The 17295-nt window shown below is 43.9% G+C and overlaps 1 long non-coding RNA gene across 2 annotated transcripts; it reads left to right on the top strand.

Annotated features, from left to right (window-relative positions):
• Window positions 1-1279: 1279 nt before the first annotated feature.
• Window positions 1280-11957, top strand: LOC126069643 (uncharacterized). 2 transcript variants are annotated; one of them, XR_007515991.1, is made up of 5 exons: window positions 1280-1372; window positions 2890-3010; window positions 9757-9828; window positions 10658-10742; window positions 11086-11957. It is a non-coding gene; the product is annotated as an uncharacterized LOC126069643 (long non-coding RNA). The 2 variants fall into 2 exon arrangements; XR_007515990.1 differs by lacking the exon at window positions 10658-10742.
• The last annotated feature ends 5338 nt before the right edge of the window (window positions 11958-17295 follow it).

Below are 17295 nucleotides of genomic sequence, written 5' to 3' on the forward strand. Positions count from 1 at the left end.
TTATGAAGTAAAACATTGTAGCGTGGATGCCCCTGTGTAACCTCTCTGGCTGCCTCACCCCCAGAAGGAACCACCGTCCAGAATTTGTTTACAACTCCCATGCTTTGCTCCATGTTTTACTACCCATGAATACATCCCTAAACAAAACACAATCTCTTCGCGTATTTTTAACTCCAAGTATATAAGTAATATCTTTCTATATCACTTATTGAAACTTATCGTCTTCCCTCTGAAAATGGTGCTTCTGAGATTTATTGAATCAGGTGACTTCTCAACTATCCTACTCTCATTAGCCATGCCCCCCTAGGCTCCATACCTAAGAATGCTACAGCTCACTGTGACTTCCTTCTTCCCCAACAGATGGTGCCAAAGGGCCCTGCAAACAGGGTGTACCAATCTGTACTCCTCCAGCAGTGTATGGTGTTCTCGGGCCCCACATTTCCCATTTCAATGGGATGCAGCATACACACATGCTCACTCACCAGGCTTCCTTCTCACACCCTAGTATTATGTCGGGGCATTTTCTGAGGCATAAACTGAGACCATTAGCTGAGCAATTAGACAAACCTTCCTATGGTTCAATTGACTGGGTTTTTGCCTACTAAACGACTCTAATATTCTAGGCCTGCCTCCCTGAAATAACTCCCACCTTCCTTACCTGGCATTTGTAGATGTTCCTAGATCAGTAAGTCACATGATTGTAGACGGTCTCTTAGGTTTCTGTCACAGATGGGTCACTGCTTTACATGGTGCGTGATTTTTATATGCTCACCCTCAGAGGGCTAGCTTATCGCCAGGTAACCCTGGGACACCTCACTGAGCTCGGCTGCTAACCAAAAGATCGGCAGTTCGAATCCGCCAGGTGCTCCTTGGAAACCCTATGGGGCAGTTATACTCTGTCCTATAGGGTCGCTATGAGTCGGAATCGACCGGATGGCAATGGGCTTGCTTTTGGTCTCTTTATGAAGCAAACAAAATTTCTGACAACAGGAGCGTGCTTTCTTCCACCACATTGGGCAGACTTCACCGATCACCTGGGTCCCTGTCTGTACCTGTTAAAACCTGTTGCTATGGAGTTGATTCCGACTTATAGCGACCCTACAGGACAGAGTAGTACTGCCCCATAGGGTTCCTGTCTAGTTGCTCTAATTAGAACGCTGTGTCAGGTGGCGGTCTGAAAGGCCCAGGTGTTCTGCTTTCAGCGACAGATGAAGGGGGGGGACAACTGAGCGGAGGCGTTTCCGGTGCTTCGCGGTTGCCATAGAAACCGACATAAAGATGGCGACCGTGACGACTTTTCAATAGAGAAGGACAAGACCCGGTTAAGAGGAGCAGGTTCCCGCCATCAGGTGTTTGGGACTCAGCAGAGGAGGTGGGTGCTCCGCCGTGGGTGTGGGGAGACAAGGGGCCCCAGAGCCAAGGGGTGATTTCCTGCTTTGGGACTCGGTGTCCTGCTGTGTCGTCAGAGAGAGAGACGGGCTGTTGTGGTCCCTGCCGGCCTGAGGGAGCCTGGTGTCCTTCTCCAGGGGTGACCTGGAGGTGTTTCCATACACAGGTAGGGTCGGTGAGAGATGGTCTTGGGAGGAAAGGGACAGAGAGGGGAAGAGATCATGTGTGCATGTATGTGTGTGCATCTCTGCAGCTGGAGAGAGAGCGTGTGTGTGTGTGTGTGTGTGTGTGTGTCACCGCAGCTGCGGGGAGTGTTTATGGTGAGGAATACTTGAGGCAGTTAATGTGCATCATGTCGGTCCCATTGAGTTCCTAGGGGATATTAGGAACCAAGTGAGGCTTGTTGTTTTCCCTGGGTTTACGTGGCCTCTGTGGGTACCAGAGGGCTCCATGACTGCTGTGGGATTTGGTGCAGACTGAGCCCCCATTTATGATTCTCCCATGAACCACTTATAACTATGACAGTTGTCAAGTGTTGCTTTCCTAATTCTGTCTAGATTTACTAATTAGCCTTCGAATGTAGACTACAGCTTCCCTTTCTCCCTCATCTATCCGTATACCTATCTATTCATGTGTGTATTAATTTTTATCAGTAAAACTCATAGATTCCTATTTTACTCAAAGGTTTACCATCTATTGCTATCATTGTTTTCATGTTCGTTTTGTCCCCAAAGTGGCCAGTGGAAGCTCCTTCAAGTTGCCCTCTGTGTCCTTTTGACAACTCCCTAGAGATGAGAATGTACTTTGCTCTCTGAGCCCATTTCCCCATCTGTAAGGGAAGTAATGATGCCTGCCCCAGAGCATTGCTTTGAGGATTTGGAGAGAACAAGTCTGAAAATAAAACCCTACAGCCTGTGGCATCTGTGGGCCTCAGCAAATGTTGGTTCCTCCTTCCGCCTCTACCTCCGTCTTTCTGTGAACGCCATGCTTCTGACGTTAGCATAATAGTAGAGCTAGCAGAGAGCATAGATGGAAATGTACCAGCAAGCAGGGATAAACCCACATTTCACTGTGTCCCAATGTTCTCTGTAGCAGAATTCTTAGAATAATATTATTCCTGACCATTTATTTTTATTTTCAAAATACCGATTTACTTTGGTAGCAAATGGTTGTTCTTTGAAGACTAGTGAAGGGAGACAAGACCCATTAAGGTGAAGTGAGCTATATCAAATATTCATTTACCTAAAATTTCAAAAAAATGGTTACATTTAAAGAGCTAAGCATCTGCATCTACTGATAGCAATGCAAAAACTCCTTTATGGCTTGAAACAAAACAAATGCCCATGACAAAACCAGCTATATGTAATTTTATCTAAATTTACTTTCAGGCAATGGTCCAGTAACACTTTTCCTCCCAATACTCTCTGTGACTGGCGCTTTCCCCTCCATTACTGGAAGAAACAGTCTTAGTTTTCACAGGTTTTTCTGTTTCTTCTTCAGGTCCTCCTGTGGCTCCAGCTCGTTGTGAATTCTCCGGCTTCTCCCCTCCCGCCTTCTTTTCTACCGTTTTCCCCACTGCAATCTGACCATTTATTTTTTAAAATCTTTTTCTCTTCTATAGGTGAGTATTATATAATCCTGGTTTTGAAGATGAGGCAATTGAGATACTGCAAGGTGAAATAAGGTATTCAAAGTCACACAGTTTGTAAGTGACACAGCTAGGGGTTGAACTGAGCACGTCTCCAGTACTGTACTCCTAGCCAGTCCAGTTAGGAAGAAGAAAAAGGCACTTGTTGAATGATGGCAACCCATGGTGGTTGATGTTAGGCAGCAATGATAGCTCTCTGGGTGGAAACTATGCCTCAGTAGTGATTTTGCCATGTAGCAGAGGATGTTTCTGTAAGTAAAGCAAAAAGTTAATAATTATAAAAATGAAAAGGCAGTGATCATCACTGTTCCTATGCAGTAGATGGCTTGGGTGTTAAAATCATTCCCTGCACTTCCATGGTGAATTACTTTCCCTTTGAGGAGCTCAGAGCGCTTTTTCAGATGGGAATCCCACTGCCCTATTCCTGAGGCGTTGCTGGTTAGGAGCAGGGCTACTCTGCGCCCCTTGGACAGGTGAGGCCAGATGAGGCCAGGTGCCTTACCCAAAGTTCCCTAGATTTACTGGGTTAGGTGTGGCACTGGGGCCTAGGTAGATCTCCTATCTCTCATCCAGTTGTCAGTCCCTCATATGTAGTGTTAGCTTTCAACCCTGTGTGTAGCAAATCACTTTACAAGGCTCAGGGAAATATGCACCAAGGATTAACTTGCAGTTAATGTAGGAGGACCATCCCATTGCTGTTGAGCTGCTTCCTACTTATGGTGATCCCATGTGTTACAGAGTAGAGCTGCTCCACAGGGTTTTCTTGGCTGTAATCTTTATGGAAGCAGATCACCAGCCCTTCTTCTGCAGTGCCACTGGGGAGGTTTGAACCCCCAAGCTGTAGACTAGCAGCTGGGCACAAAGCATTTGTGTTATTGTCTCACGGTTCTAGAGACTAGAAGTCTGAATTCAGCTTGTCGGCAGGGACATGCTCTCTCTGAAGGCTCTAGGGGAAGGTTCTTCCTTGCCTCTTCCTAGTTTCTAATGGTTCCTAGCAATTCTTGGTGTTCTCTGGTTTGTAGGTACATCACTGCAATGTCTGCCTCCAACTGTACATGGCCGCTTGCCTCTATGACTCTCTGTGTCCCTTCTCTTCTTTTTATAAGGACAGGAGTCATATTGGATTAGGGCCCACCCACTCTAGTATGACCTCATGTTAACTAATAATATCTTTAATGATCCTATTTCCCAACAAGGTCACGCTCACAGGTGTGGGAGGTTAGGACTTCAACGTATCTTTAAACCCATTGCTACTGAGTCGATTCCGACTCATAGCCACCCTATGTGACAGAATGCAACTGTCCCATAAGGTTTTCTAAGCTGTAATCTTTACGCGAGCAGATCGCCAGGTCTTCCTTCCATGGAATCACCTGGTGGGTTCAAACAGCCAACCTTTTGGTTAGCAGCTGAGGACTTAACCATCGTGCCACCTGGGCTTCCTAACATTATCTTAAAACCACCAAAAAGATCTTAGTGTAGTTTTAATTGCATCTCTGTTAGTAAAGGCAAGTTTGAGCCTCTTTATATATGTTTAAAGACAATTTGCATTTTTTTCTGTTAGCTGTTGATATTCCTTACACGTTTTTGAATGGGTAATTAGTTTTTATGCTTTTCTATTTTAAACTTTGATATAGAAGTGAGTCAACACTTTGTGGGAGACATAAGTTACAAATATTTTTCCCAGTGCTTTTTTAATTGGCTCTCATCTTTCTCCTACAGATTGGCTGATGGGTTCAAACCGCCAACCTTTCAGTTAGCAGCCAAGCACTTAACCACTGCACCACCAGGGCTCCTTCTATTTATGGGTAGAAAACCAAAAACCAAACCCATTGCCATTGAGTTGATTCTAACCCATAGCAAGCTGAGATATTTATTTGTTCTTACCACTTTTTTCACTTCCAAAACCAAGACATGTTTGACGTAGGTAAAAATGGAAAATTCAAGAAAGGAAAAAAGTAATTAGAAACTTGTAAAAGTGTACTACACATGGGTAGGCACTGTTAAGAGTTGAATATAGATATTATTTTCAGAAATTTTACTATGTGAATGTCACTTGTATACTTAAGGACAGCAATGAGATGATATTACTTACAATTTTCTGTACTACTTTTTTCCAACAAATATCATATTATGAAAGTCAGTCCATGTCTATCAAGATAAATCCACACAATAATAAAAGTGGCAGTAGAAACACTAACGGTCAATTTTAGAATAGAAATAATGTTGAAAATGGTTAGTATTTATTGCTGACTTCCTCTGTGCCCAACACTGTTGTATATGCCAAAGCTATACTTACTCATTCAATCCTCACAACAGCCTATGAGGAGGTACTTTGTAACCGACTTTAATCATAGTGGAACTGAGGCACAGAAAGCAATTTGCAAGGACAAAACTTGAACAAGGCTGTGTGGCTCCTGAGTCCATACAGCTACACAGTATACACTACCTCCTGTGGTAAGAGCTTACTGTTAATCAGGGCAAAGCACAATAACAGAAACCAAGGTACTGTGATCATTAAGGTTATGTGTCACCTTGGCTGGGCCATGAACCTCAGTGGTTTGGCAGTTATGATGTAGCTTGGCAGTCGTATGATGATGTGATCACTTCCAGGATGAGATTTGATATAATATGATCACCTCCATGATGGGATCTGCTGTGAGTAGGCTATCAGTTGAAAGGGTGTTTCCTTGGGGGTGTGGCCTGCATTGAATATATAAGTGGACTTCCTGGCAAGGTTCATGGGCTTTTGCTTACTCTGGATCCTGCACCTGGCTCCCATTCATCTGACCTCTACTTCTTGGGACTTGAGCTAGCAGCTTACCTGCCGTCTTCCATGCTGATCTTAGGATTCACCCATCTCTGCAGCCTGTGAGCAATAGCCCTGCTGTCTGACCTGCCAATCTTGGGTTCATCAGCCCCTGCAGCTATGTGAATCAAGAGAAGCCTCTATCCTGACCCATGGACTTGGGACATTCCAGCTTCTAAAATTTCATGAGCCTTTCTCTTGATATAAATCTATCTATCTATATATATGTATTTGTATACTTTACTGGTTTTGCTTCTCTAGAAAACCCAGCCTTAGATAGCTACCATGTTTGTTTGTTTGTTTTTTGTCAGTTTACTAGGCGTAAATTTAAAATCTTGATAATAATCAGTGTGGCTTAGAAGATGGAGAAAATGGGCCTTGTTATACTGTGAAAGGGGCTCCCCCGACATCTTGTCTCCCTTCCTGTACTTTGGGGATGTTCCTCATTCTAAAGCTGAGTTGCTTTCCTGTGGGTGGGGATGAGAACACGTAGGTTTCCCTGCCATTTTTTTACTCCTTATAATTGCAAGACCAATAGGTGTTTATAATAGATGTAAGAATAGATAACATAGAAAAGGAAATAAAATAACTCCCCCAAAATATACTAAATAATTTCTTTTATAAGGATTAACACAGACTGGCTCCTATGAGGCAGAGGTTAAAGATATCCCAAATGTCCAACTTTTCTAAACTACTTTACCACTCCATCATGTCTAACATCATCTACTCCTCCTCCCTTCAGTACTCTTCCTCTGGTCTTTGGGTTCTGTAAGTTACTGCAACATCTTACAGAACTCACAAACCATACATAGAGTTAAGAGTTAAGTGGTGTATTAGGTAAGTAACAGGGTACAACTCAGAATCAGGAACAACTCAGAAGTAACAGGAACAACTCAGGATACAGTTCTTGATCGGGATAGCTTCATCTTGCCCTCTGGTGTTGGGCCCTGCTCAGGGCCTTCTCGGGCAAGTGTTACAACTCTCAGCTCCGTGGGTCGGGAAGCCCCACCTCAGCTGTCTGGCGCCAGTCTCCTGGTTCCTGCAGTCTCGTGCTGCTATCGCTCTTGCTACTGCTGCGCAGCCATCTTGCTGTTCTCTGTGTTCCAGCTCCTCTCTCTTTCTCTCTCTCTCTGTCTGTCTGTCTCTCTCTCTCTTTCTCTTGCCTCCTTTTAAGCCTAGTGGGATGGCAAAGCTGACTAATCTCCTTGTTAAGGTTTCATATATCTTATTTGCAGGGTCCCACCCCCATAAGTGCTTCACACACCTTATTTGCATTAGCAGCAAGCAGTCCAATCCCCTTGATGGACCATAAGCACCTTATTTGCATAGTCCCACCAAATCCTTGTGTGGGAGTCACAAAGATTATGGCTAGAAGGGCCATATTAAGTAATTCACTGCACCGCAGGCCACCCCCGGCTCTTCCAACCACCAGCCCCTTCATACTTGAAGAATTAACTTCCCCCTCTGTCTTAACCATCTAGTGCTCCTGTAACAGAAATACCACAAGTGGATGGCTTTCACAAAGAGAAATTTATTCTCTCACAATCTAGTAGGCTACATGTCCAAATTCATGGCGTCAGCTCCAGGGGAAGGTTTTCTCTGTTGGCTCTGGAGGAAGGTCCGTGTCATTAATCTTCCCTTGGCCTAGGAGCTTCTCCCTGCAAGAACTCAGGTCCAAAGGACATGCTCTGCTCCTGGCACTGCTTTCTTGATGGTATGAGGTCCCCATGTCTCTCTGCTCACTTCCCTCTTTTATATGTCAAAAGAGATTGACTTAAGACACTATCTAGTCTTGTAGATCTCATCAATATAACTGCTGCTAATCCATCCCATTAACCTCATAGTCATAGGATTTACGGCACATAGAAAAATCACATCAGATGACAAAATGGTAGACAATCATACAATACTGGGAATTATGACCTAACCAAGTTGAAAGATATTTTGGGGGGGCACAATTCAATCCATGACACTCTCCCAATCATTTTACGAGTCCCAAATAGTCATTAACAATCAGTCGTTCAGTGGGGCAAAGAGTACTCAGGGTGAGGTTACTCAGGTAGCAGCCATTCAGGTCTGCAGCAGGTATCCATTTGCTCTGGTCAGGTTCTCCAAAAGTCATCTCAGATTAACCCTTTCTGGCCTCTGATAAAATTTACCTGAGAGATTATGCCCTTGCTCTGAGTATCTCTTGAGGTATCAGTATAATGTTAGATTTCCCCTACTGCATTACCCGTTTTTTCCTTCCTTTACCTTCAGCTATTATTTCTCCTTCCTTCCATTTGTCATTTATTTTTATCCAAACTTTTTGACCTTGGGAAAGAACATCAGGTTTAGCTGCTGTGCTAGTCCATATTGCTGGTAGCAACACTAGTCTAGCAAGTGCTTCCCCCTCAATCCACTCCCATTCGTGTTGGGTGGGGTTACCTGGGTATAACACTAGTGGGCTATCTCAGCCACTAGGCAATACAGCAGTATTCACTGTCAACCCCAATTTTGCCAGATGGGGGAAGGTACAATCCATCCCATCAGGCCCTTGAGAATTCTGGCATACAAGTTCAGGGGTATAGTTACAGTCTCTTGCTTAGGGATCACCCCTGCTTCTAGCAGTTGCAGCTGCATCCCTGGTCCTGGGGCTGTAGCAACCAGCTGGAAATAAGTAATTTTAGGTGACATGGGGAAAAACTCTACAGTGGCACCAGCATCCTCCCCCAATCCCTCTTCCCCAGATCCCCCAGAGAAGCGTAGCAATCTGTCCAGTTGTGATCCTCCCTTTTCCCTCCACATGTTAACTGTGAGCACATACTCATGAAAGCATGTGAGCCAGCCCTTCATGCCTTTATCTCCCTCTGTTTTAGATAACAAATGTTTGAGTTGGCCATTCCAATTCTCTATCAAACCATTACTCTGAGAGTGGTGTGCAACATGGTATGTCCATTTACTATGATGTTTCTTGGCCCGTTGCTACACCCTGTGGGCTGTAAAGTGTGTTTCTTGGAAAAGTATCTTTTGTTCCAATCCCTTAATGGTGTTTTTGGCATTTGCATCTGTCACAGGATATGCAAAACCCAGTCCAGAGTAAGTATCTATCTATTCCTGTGAGGACCCATTTGTAGCCACCTGGTGCCACGAGTGTCATTGGTCCAATATAATCAACTTGCCAGCTATGTGCAGGGCCTTCCCCCCAGGAAATCTGCCCCATAGGTATCTGCAACCTCTGTCTTTCATGCTGGCAGACAGAGCAGTCCTTATTGGCATTTTGTGCCTCAGAGGGTGCAAGAGGGATGTTTCTAGATTCAGCCCATCTCTGTATTGCTGCAGCACCCCCATATCTGCCCATTTCATGGACCCCATTGGCCAACTCACGTGAGTGTAGGAGCAGATCCACTCGCTGCCTCCAGTAGCCTTCCAATCCAGGAAGGGCCACAGGCTCCTCCTCCCGGTGCTATATAATCTCATGGGACCATGGACCTATATGCAGCTGGACATTGCCCGAACTGACATTATGTGGCACATGGCTATAATTCACCGCACCACACATACCACCCACAAATAAGCCCCGGTAATGTTTTCTTCAGGATCACATTCTTCCAAAAGATTTCTTATGCAGATATGTATATATTTATACATGTGTGCATGTATTTATATTTTTATGTACAAAAAATAAGATGCCACCTTACATTCAGTTTTGTAAACTTCTTGTCTCACTCACCAAAAAAAAAAACCCATTGCCATCGAGTCGATTCCAACTCATAGCTACCCTGTAGAATACCTCTAATTTCATTGATGGTGAATAAACATCAGCCTGTATCATATATTTTCATGGCTGTAAAAATACTAATGGCCAATAAGAATACATAAAAACGGCTAAAATTTATAATGTGCCAAGTGTTTTTATGTATTGATTCTCCAGGAGGAGGACTCTCCTTTGGTAGGGAGGTGGACATCTCCTGAGGACCCCCGCTGTGTGGGCAAGCTCCCATAGGTAAGTGAGGTAGGATCTAGGTGTGAAGCACATGGGGAAGGTGAGGGGACACATAATAAAAAAAAAAATAATGCTATTATTGAAATAATAGTTCCCACTACCTTCTCTGCATGCTTTCTAAATATAGTTGCCTGTGTTCTACTACCCACTCCTGCACCTCATGTTTTTGTCAAGGAAAGAGGTGTGCCCTCTCCTGGGAAATGGCTGACTTCAGAGTTGGAGGGAGGGGTATTCAGACAGGCTGTGTGTCTCGGGGGGAGATGGCTGGGGAATCACTGGAGGAGACCTAGACAGGTGGTAGGCATTTAACATGGCCTTGAATATATAAAAGCTAGTGTTATAACCCTCGTCATGGGTGTTGGGCCATCTGCTAGTCCCCCTATTTCTTCTTTTCTGTGCCCTGTCTTTCTCTCGATCCATAGCTCTGTCCCTTTCCTATAGATGTCTGTAGGGAGCCGTTCTCTTGGAAGTTAAGAAAGAAGACTAACTATTAACTTGGATCCAAGGTGGAAATTAACATGAGAATCCCTGTTGACTGTGGGTGGGGGTTGGCTGTTGACAGTCGGGTGAGACCAGATCATATCTTGGACCATTGACTTCCAGCTTTCCAGACACCTCTGCCCTCACCATTTGTGTACAGGAAATGGGGGTGGGTGAGCCAGGATCATGTCTATAGAGTAATTGGTAGATACTGGGGTGGGAAATGGGGAAGGAAGTGATGCCAAGAGGGTCCAAGGACGTCAGCTATGTTGCATAACCAGTGCTGTAGATTTGGAAAGGCAGATGTTTGTTGGATTGAGAGACCACCCTTGTGTGTTTTTGCCCACAGATCTGCCTGTGGATCTGCTGTAGAGCTTGTCTACTTTGGAAGCAAGGAAGGAGGAGAGAATCGAACCAGATCAGTGCAGGCTGGTGTGAGAATGAGGCCTGCCTGGGTAGACCTGTAGGGGAGTGGTGTACACCAGCATGGGGTCAGAAGGGCTGGGTGCTCCTTAGCCTCTCATGTTCTCATCTCAGCAAGCTTTCTCATGGTCCATGCTCCTCTTTGAGGCAGAGGAAAGAGTGTGTAGGGCCTGGGCAGGGTATTGTTTGGGAGTAGTGGGAGTGTGGAAGGGATAAAATGAGGACGCAGGTGTTCTACTGATCAACTTGTACCACACAGTCAGTCTCTGCTCTTTCTTTCATGTCTCTCTATGTGACTTTGTGCATAGAGCAGTACAGTGGGAAGAGACTCAAAGCCCCGTTTCATTCTTCCAGATCAGGTCCATCTGCAGTGCTGGCTGTGGTGGCCTCGGAGTGGCAGAAGACCATCCCTCTCAGCAGGCCTGCACCCAGGAGCCGTCATCTTCCTCCAGCCTGAGTGTGCCTCTGCCCTCTGTCTGTATCGTTAACAGAGGCTGTGTGTTTTCAAAGGGGACTCTGTGACCGTTGAGCCGACAATTGACTCTGACTGTTGCTTCCAAGGCTATAGCCTGACCCAGTGAAAGAGTGTTAAGACACTGACCCGAGACACCTTGAGTTGTAAGGCCGATACCGAATAGGGCTACATAACAAGACTTCAGGCATGCCTGAGAATAAGAGTGGAACCCATGCTAAAACTAGGAAAGGGGCCAGCATAAAGGCTGAAGCAGAAAGGGAGGCTACTGGCATAGTCAAGGCCAAGGCAGGGTTTGAGACAGATGCAGTAGCAGAGAGGAAGGGAGTGTCTGAGGCTAAGGTTGTAACTGAGATGAAGGCAAGAGCCCTGTCAGAGCCTACGGCTCTGGTCAAAGGCGTGGCTAAGGCCATGCCTAGATCCTGGGCCAGGTCAGGGGAGGAGATGAATACAGACTTTGGTCCCAGGGCTGAGGATGAGGCCACTCTGGTGTCTGGTTTTTCTTGTGTGGCTGAGGAGAGTGCTGCATATGGGGCCACACACAAAGATGAGACTGATTCTGATGCCTGGTTCTGGGCTGGGGAAGAGGCCAGTATCGGTTCCTGGTTCTGGAATGGGGGAGAGGCTGGTGGTGATCAGACGAACGCTAAGGATGAAGGTGAAACTGATATTGGTGCCTCAATCAATACTGAGGAGTTGGGAATAGAGGCTGCTACTGGGGCCAGCTGGAAGCCTAGGCCAGGGGCGGAGGAGGAGGAGGAGGACGAAGAGGAGGAGGGGGAGGAGGACGAAGAGGAGGAGTGGGAGGACTACAAAGAGGAGGAGGAGGAGGAACAGGAGAAGGAGGAGGAGGGGGAAGTCGTTATTGGGAAGTGGTTCTGGGGTGGAGATAAAACTAGTTTTGACCCTAATCCTAGACCCTTGTACAGGACAGTTAAGCCCTGGGTAACGTGTGAAATTGATGAAAGAAATAGGCCCAAGGACTGGTCTGAGGTAACTGTCTGGCCCAACGGCCCTGCTGAAATTCCGGCATCGTTGGCATCTAGATACCAGGTCCTGTCGAGGACAAGGCCTCTTTCATGTACTGCCCAGTCCTCAGCTGAGAAAAACACGGGTTCCCTGCCTGCGGCAGAAGCCGGTCTTCGTGAGGGCACTTCCATATGCCTACAGTCTATAGACGCGCACCCATTTGATTCTGAGACTTGCACTCAGGCCATAGAGAAGATCAGAGGGCAGATCAGGATCAGGGAGCTGAATGGGATTAGGCCATTTCCTTGCCCTTGCAAAATGGAATGCCGCCTGAATTCTGAGGACTTTGAAAAACTTGTTAGCTTACTTAAGTCAAATGCTGATCCTGTCATTCATAAAATAGCTCAAATTGCGATGGGTATCATCAAGGTTCATCCCCTTGCCCAACAGCTCATTAATGAGATGGGTGTGCTGACTGTTATTGAAAGCTTGCTCCATTTTCAATTCCCGGACATGACAAGAAAGGCTGAAATTACTCTGAATCCCATTTCTGTGGAGCAAAGACAACGCAGGATTATAATACATGTTGTGCATATGTGTAAGGAAACTGTGTCTTTTCCCTTGAACTCACCTGGTCAGCGATCTGGATTAAAGGAATTAGGGCAGCTGAGTGCTGACCGTGACCATCACTTCATTGTTGCCGCTTACCTTCCAGAGCTTTCCCGTATGCTATCCCTGGGAAATCATAAAACCAGAAATCTGGTTTTGAAAGTACTTTTGAATATGTCTGAAAATCCCATTGCAGCAAGAGACATGATGAACATTGAGGTATTGTCAGCATTAAAACTCATCTTTCACCAGAAAGAGGCAAAAGCCAATCTTGTTACTGCCGTGGCCATATTTGTTAATATAAAGGAGCATATCAGAAGGGGATCGATTGTAGTTGTTAATCCCGTGAGTTATAATGAACTCAAGGCCGTGTTCCGTGAAGTTAAAACAATTATTGAAAAATTGTAAAATGAGCCAGAAATAAAAGAGAAAACTTGGAACAATCTCCAAACTTTAATAGGCTGTATGTTCCCAAAGAGCCTTGCATAATGCTGTGCTTATCACCATGTGCACGTTATAAGTTGCATCTTTAACGTGATGTTAGTTGTGACAGCCTCTGGGTTTGAGCTAGATCATATTTGGATATCAAATGAATATTACCCCTTGAGCCGAAAATACCTGTTGATCTTCATCCTGTCTAGTTTGGGAGATGTGTAGCATTTTCCGTAAGGAGATGGTGAACCAACATTGGAAGTAAGCTAGCTTGTTCATTAGTATCTACATAGATCCATTTGTGGCTTCACGTGGCAAAAAATGAAAAGCAAAACAAAACAAAAAAAACCCTTGAGTTTATAGTCTAGTTGTCGAAATAAGGCATATACACACAGAAATATGAGCGCCAGTACCGACAGCGTATATATGCTCGTAGCCAAACGTGCCCTCTTGATCCTTAAAGGAAGCAGGGATTGCTACAGTGTAGACTGTTTAATGTAAAATAAATAAATAAATAAATAAATAACTGTTTTCCCTATTCCACCTGCATGACACAACTCATTCTACAACACATAAACGGACCTGAGTCTCAGTCAAAATGTCATGTTAGTTTATTTAATTTTTTATCTTGGTACCACATTTGGAGTTCTCATATTGTCAGGCTATTTGATTTATGTCAATAGTGTCATCCCTTACAAAAACAAAGGAAGGAGGTTTACAGGAGAAACATTCCCCTAGTGCCTACTCTATGTCAGGAACTCTTGGCACCATATTTAGGGTTTTGTTTTGTTTTTTTCTTTCTCACGATGATCCTGTTGGATAGGCTACTAGTATTTATTGTAAGTCATTAATCTGGGTACTCTCCAATGAGAATCTGAGATGTTTAATTTTTTCCTACATCCCCACAGCTGGCAGGTGTCATAGCTGTTTTGTCTGGTAACCATGTTTGTTTGATACCAAAACCCACCCTCACCACACTGCCTTACAGTCCCCCTTCACTTTTTCCCATGGTGGTCTTCAAGGCTCAGGGACTATTTGGTTTTAATGGCTCAATTCTGCTGTGGATGATGTCCCTGCTGGGCTTGCAATTCTTAACATTTAAATTTCTCCAAATTGGCCATGTCAGTTAGGCTTTTGGCTCCACCTGGCTGGAGGTCAGGAGAAAAGTCTGATATGAATAGATGGGTTTGGCCCAGCAGTGTCTGCGACAGTCGACCCAGAACGGCAGCTGTCTCAACCCACAAGATAGTGATTTCTGGAAGTCTGTATGGTCCAGAAAGTATTCCCAGGAGTTTGGCCTGTGGCTGAGTTCTGTAAGTCTTATGGCAGGAAGTACAACCCATGGTCTGAGCTGAAGAGAAAGATTCTGTGTGTGAAAGTATCAGGTTATATGCTTTAAGACTTTTACACAGTTAAATGAAATCATGCTCTCAGTACTGTTTGTAACATGCTTTTTCCCTAGCAGTATATTGTGAAAATCTTTCCATGTCAATAAATGTACTTATAGAGCATATTTTTGAGTCATGTAATATTGTTATGTAGTCTCGCAATTTTTTCTTTGCATATTTTCTAGTATACATATGAACACATTTATTCTTTTGCAAAAATGGGAGAGTGGTATTCTGCAACTTGCCTTTTCCTCGTCATTATTTTCCTAATTCATTATTGTAGAGATCTGTCACATGCTTTTTATTAATAGCTTCATTGAGGTATAACTGACAGACACCAAACTGCACGTATTTGGTAAGTTTAGACATACGTATTCATGCATGTCACCATCACCACAATCAAGATAGCCACCATATCCATCTGCCCGCAACAGCTACTTCCTGCCCCTTGGTAATCCCTCCCTCCCAACCCTCCCTTTGTTTCTCCTCCCCCCGCCCCCCGCCCCGCCCCTGGCCACCATTGATCTTCTTTGTATCCACATAGTTTTCATTTTCTATGATTTTATATCAATGGATTCATACAGCATGTACTCTTTTTCTTTTTGTGGGGAGGGGGTGTGTCTGGCTTCTTGCACTCAGCATAATTATTAGACATTCATCCATGTTGTATGTGTTAATAGTTCATTGCTTCAAATTGCCAAGTAGTATTCCATTACATGGTTATACCACATTTTGTTTATTCTCCTGTTGAAGGACATTCGGGTTGTTTCCAGCTTTTGGAGATTATTAATAGAGGTACTGTAAACATTGGTAGACATATGCTTTTATTCCTCTTGGGTAAATGCCAAGGAGTGGAATGGCTGGCTCATATAGTAGGTATACATTTCACTTTTACATTTTCCTAAGTGACTATGCTATGTTACATTACCACAAGCTGTGTGTGAGGGTTCCGATTCCTCTCCATCCCTGCTAACACCTGATGTGGTCAGTCTTTTTTCATTTTAGCCATATGGTATTGGGGTTGTAATTTGCATTTCTCTAGTGAGTAATGATGTTGAACATCTTTTCATATGTATGTTTGCCATCCACGTATCTCCAGTGAAGACTGTGTGCAAATCTTTTGTCCATATTTTAAAAAGTGGATGCTTTTTTTTTATATACTTTTTTCGTTGTACTTTAGATGAAGGTTTACAGAACAAACTAGTTTCTCATTAGTTACTACACATATTGTTTTATGACATCGGTTAACAACCCCACGACATGTCAACATTCTCCCTTCTCAACCTTGGGTTCCCTATTACCAGCTTTCCTGTCCCCTCCTGCCTTCTAGTCCTTGTCCCTGGACTGGTGTGCCCCTTTAGTCTCGTTTTGTTTTATGGGCCTGTCTGATCTTTGGCTGAAGGGTGAACCTCAGGAGTGACTTCATTACTGAGCTAAAAGGGTGTCCAGGGACCATACTCTCAGGGTTTTAGGTAGTTTTCTTACTGATTTAAAAAAATTTTTTTTAATATATTGTGGATACAAGTCCCTTATCAGATGTATGTTTTGTAGATATTTTCTCCCAGTGTGTGGGTTGTTTTTTCAAATTCTTTTTAAAGTATCTTTCAAAGAGCAGAAGTTTTTAATTTTGATGAAGAAAAATTTTTTATTTTCCAGTTGTGCTTTGGTGTTGAATATAAAACATTTTTGCCAAACCCGGTTCACAAAGATTTTCTCCTGTATTTACTTCTAAAAGTTTTATAGTTTTAGGTTTCATTTTAGGTCTGTGACCCATTTTGAGTTAATTTTTGTGCATGGTGTGAGGTACGAATCAAAGTTCGTTTTTGGCATAGCAATATCCAATTGTTCCGCCAACATTTACTTAAAAGACTCTTCTTTCTCCACCGGGCTGCCTTTGCACCTTTGTCAAAAATCAGTTGTCCATGTATGTAGGGTCTATTTCTGGATCCTTTCTTATGTTCCATATACCTACTTGTCTATCTTGATGCCAGTGCCCCACTGTCTTCATTGCTGTGCCTTCATAATAAGTCTTCAAACCAGACAGTGTGAGTCCTCTTTCTCCTTTTTCAAAGTTATTTTGGCTATTTCACCTCTTCATTTCCATATGCAGTTTAAAATCAGCTTGTCAATTTCTACAAAGACACATGTGGGGTGTTTGGTTGGGCTAGATTAGAATCAATAGATCAATTTGGGGGAGAACTGTCTCCTTAACTATAAATTGAGTTTCCTGAGCCATGAACAAAATACATCTCCCCCATTTTTTTTAGACCTTCTTTAATTTCTGTCAGTAAAATTTGGAGTTTTCATGCAACATGCTTTCTAACAGCTACAAAAAAAAAAGTCTTTTATATGGCTATACCACATTGAATCGGTCCCTTGGTGAGAGCGTTTACAGGTGTTTTTTTCCTGTGAGACATGATGCAGGGAGCACCCGTGTTTCTATCTTCACACCTGTTTGAATACATCTGTATGGTAAATTCCTTGAAGTGGAACTGCTTTGTCAAAGGTCATGAATGGCAATACCCTGTAGCCAACGACCACCAGAAACCTGCCTGTATTTGTGTAAGTTTATTACTCGTTGCAGTGAGGGAGAGGACACACTACGGGGAACTATGGATGCCTCAAGAAGAAGCTGTTATATGTAAATAATCCTAGAAATAATTATGGGATTGGGCTTGTGTTAGGTGACTTGGG

Source organism: Elephas maximus, chromosome X (genome assembly GCF_024166365.1).
Source record: "Elephas maximus indicus isolate mEleMax1 chromosome X, mEleMax1 primary haplotype, whole genome shotgun sequence".
NCBI classification, from domain to species: domain Eukaryota; kingdom Metazoa; phylum Chordata; class Mammalia; order Proboscidea; family Elephantidae; genus Elephas; species Elephas maximus.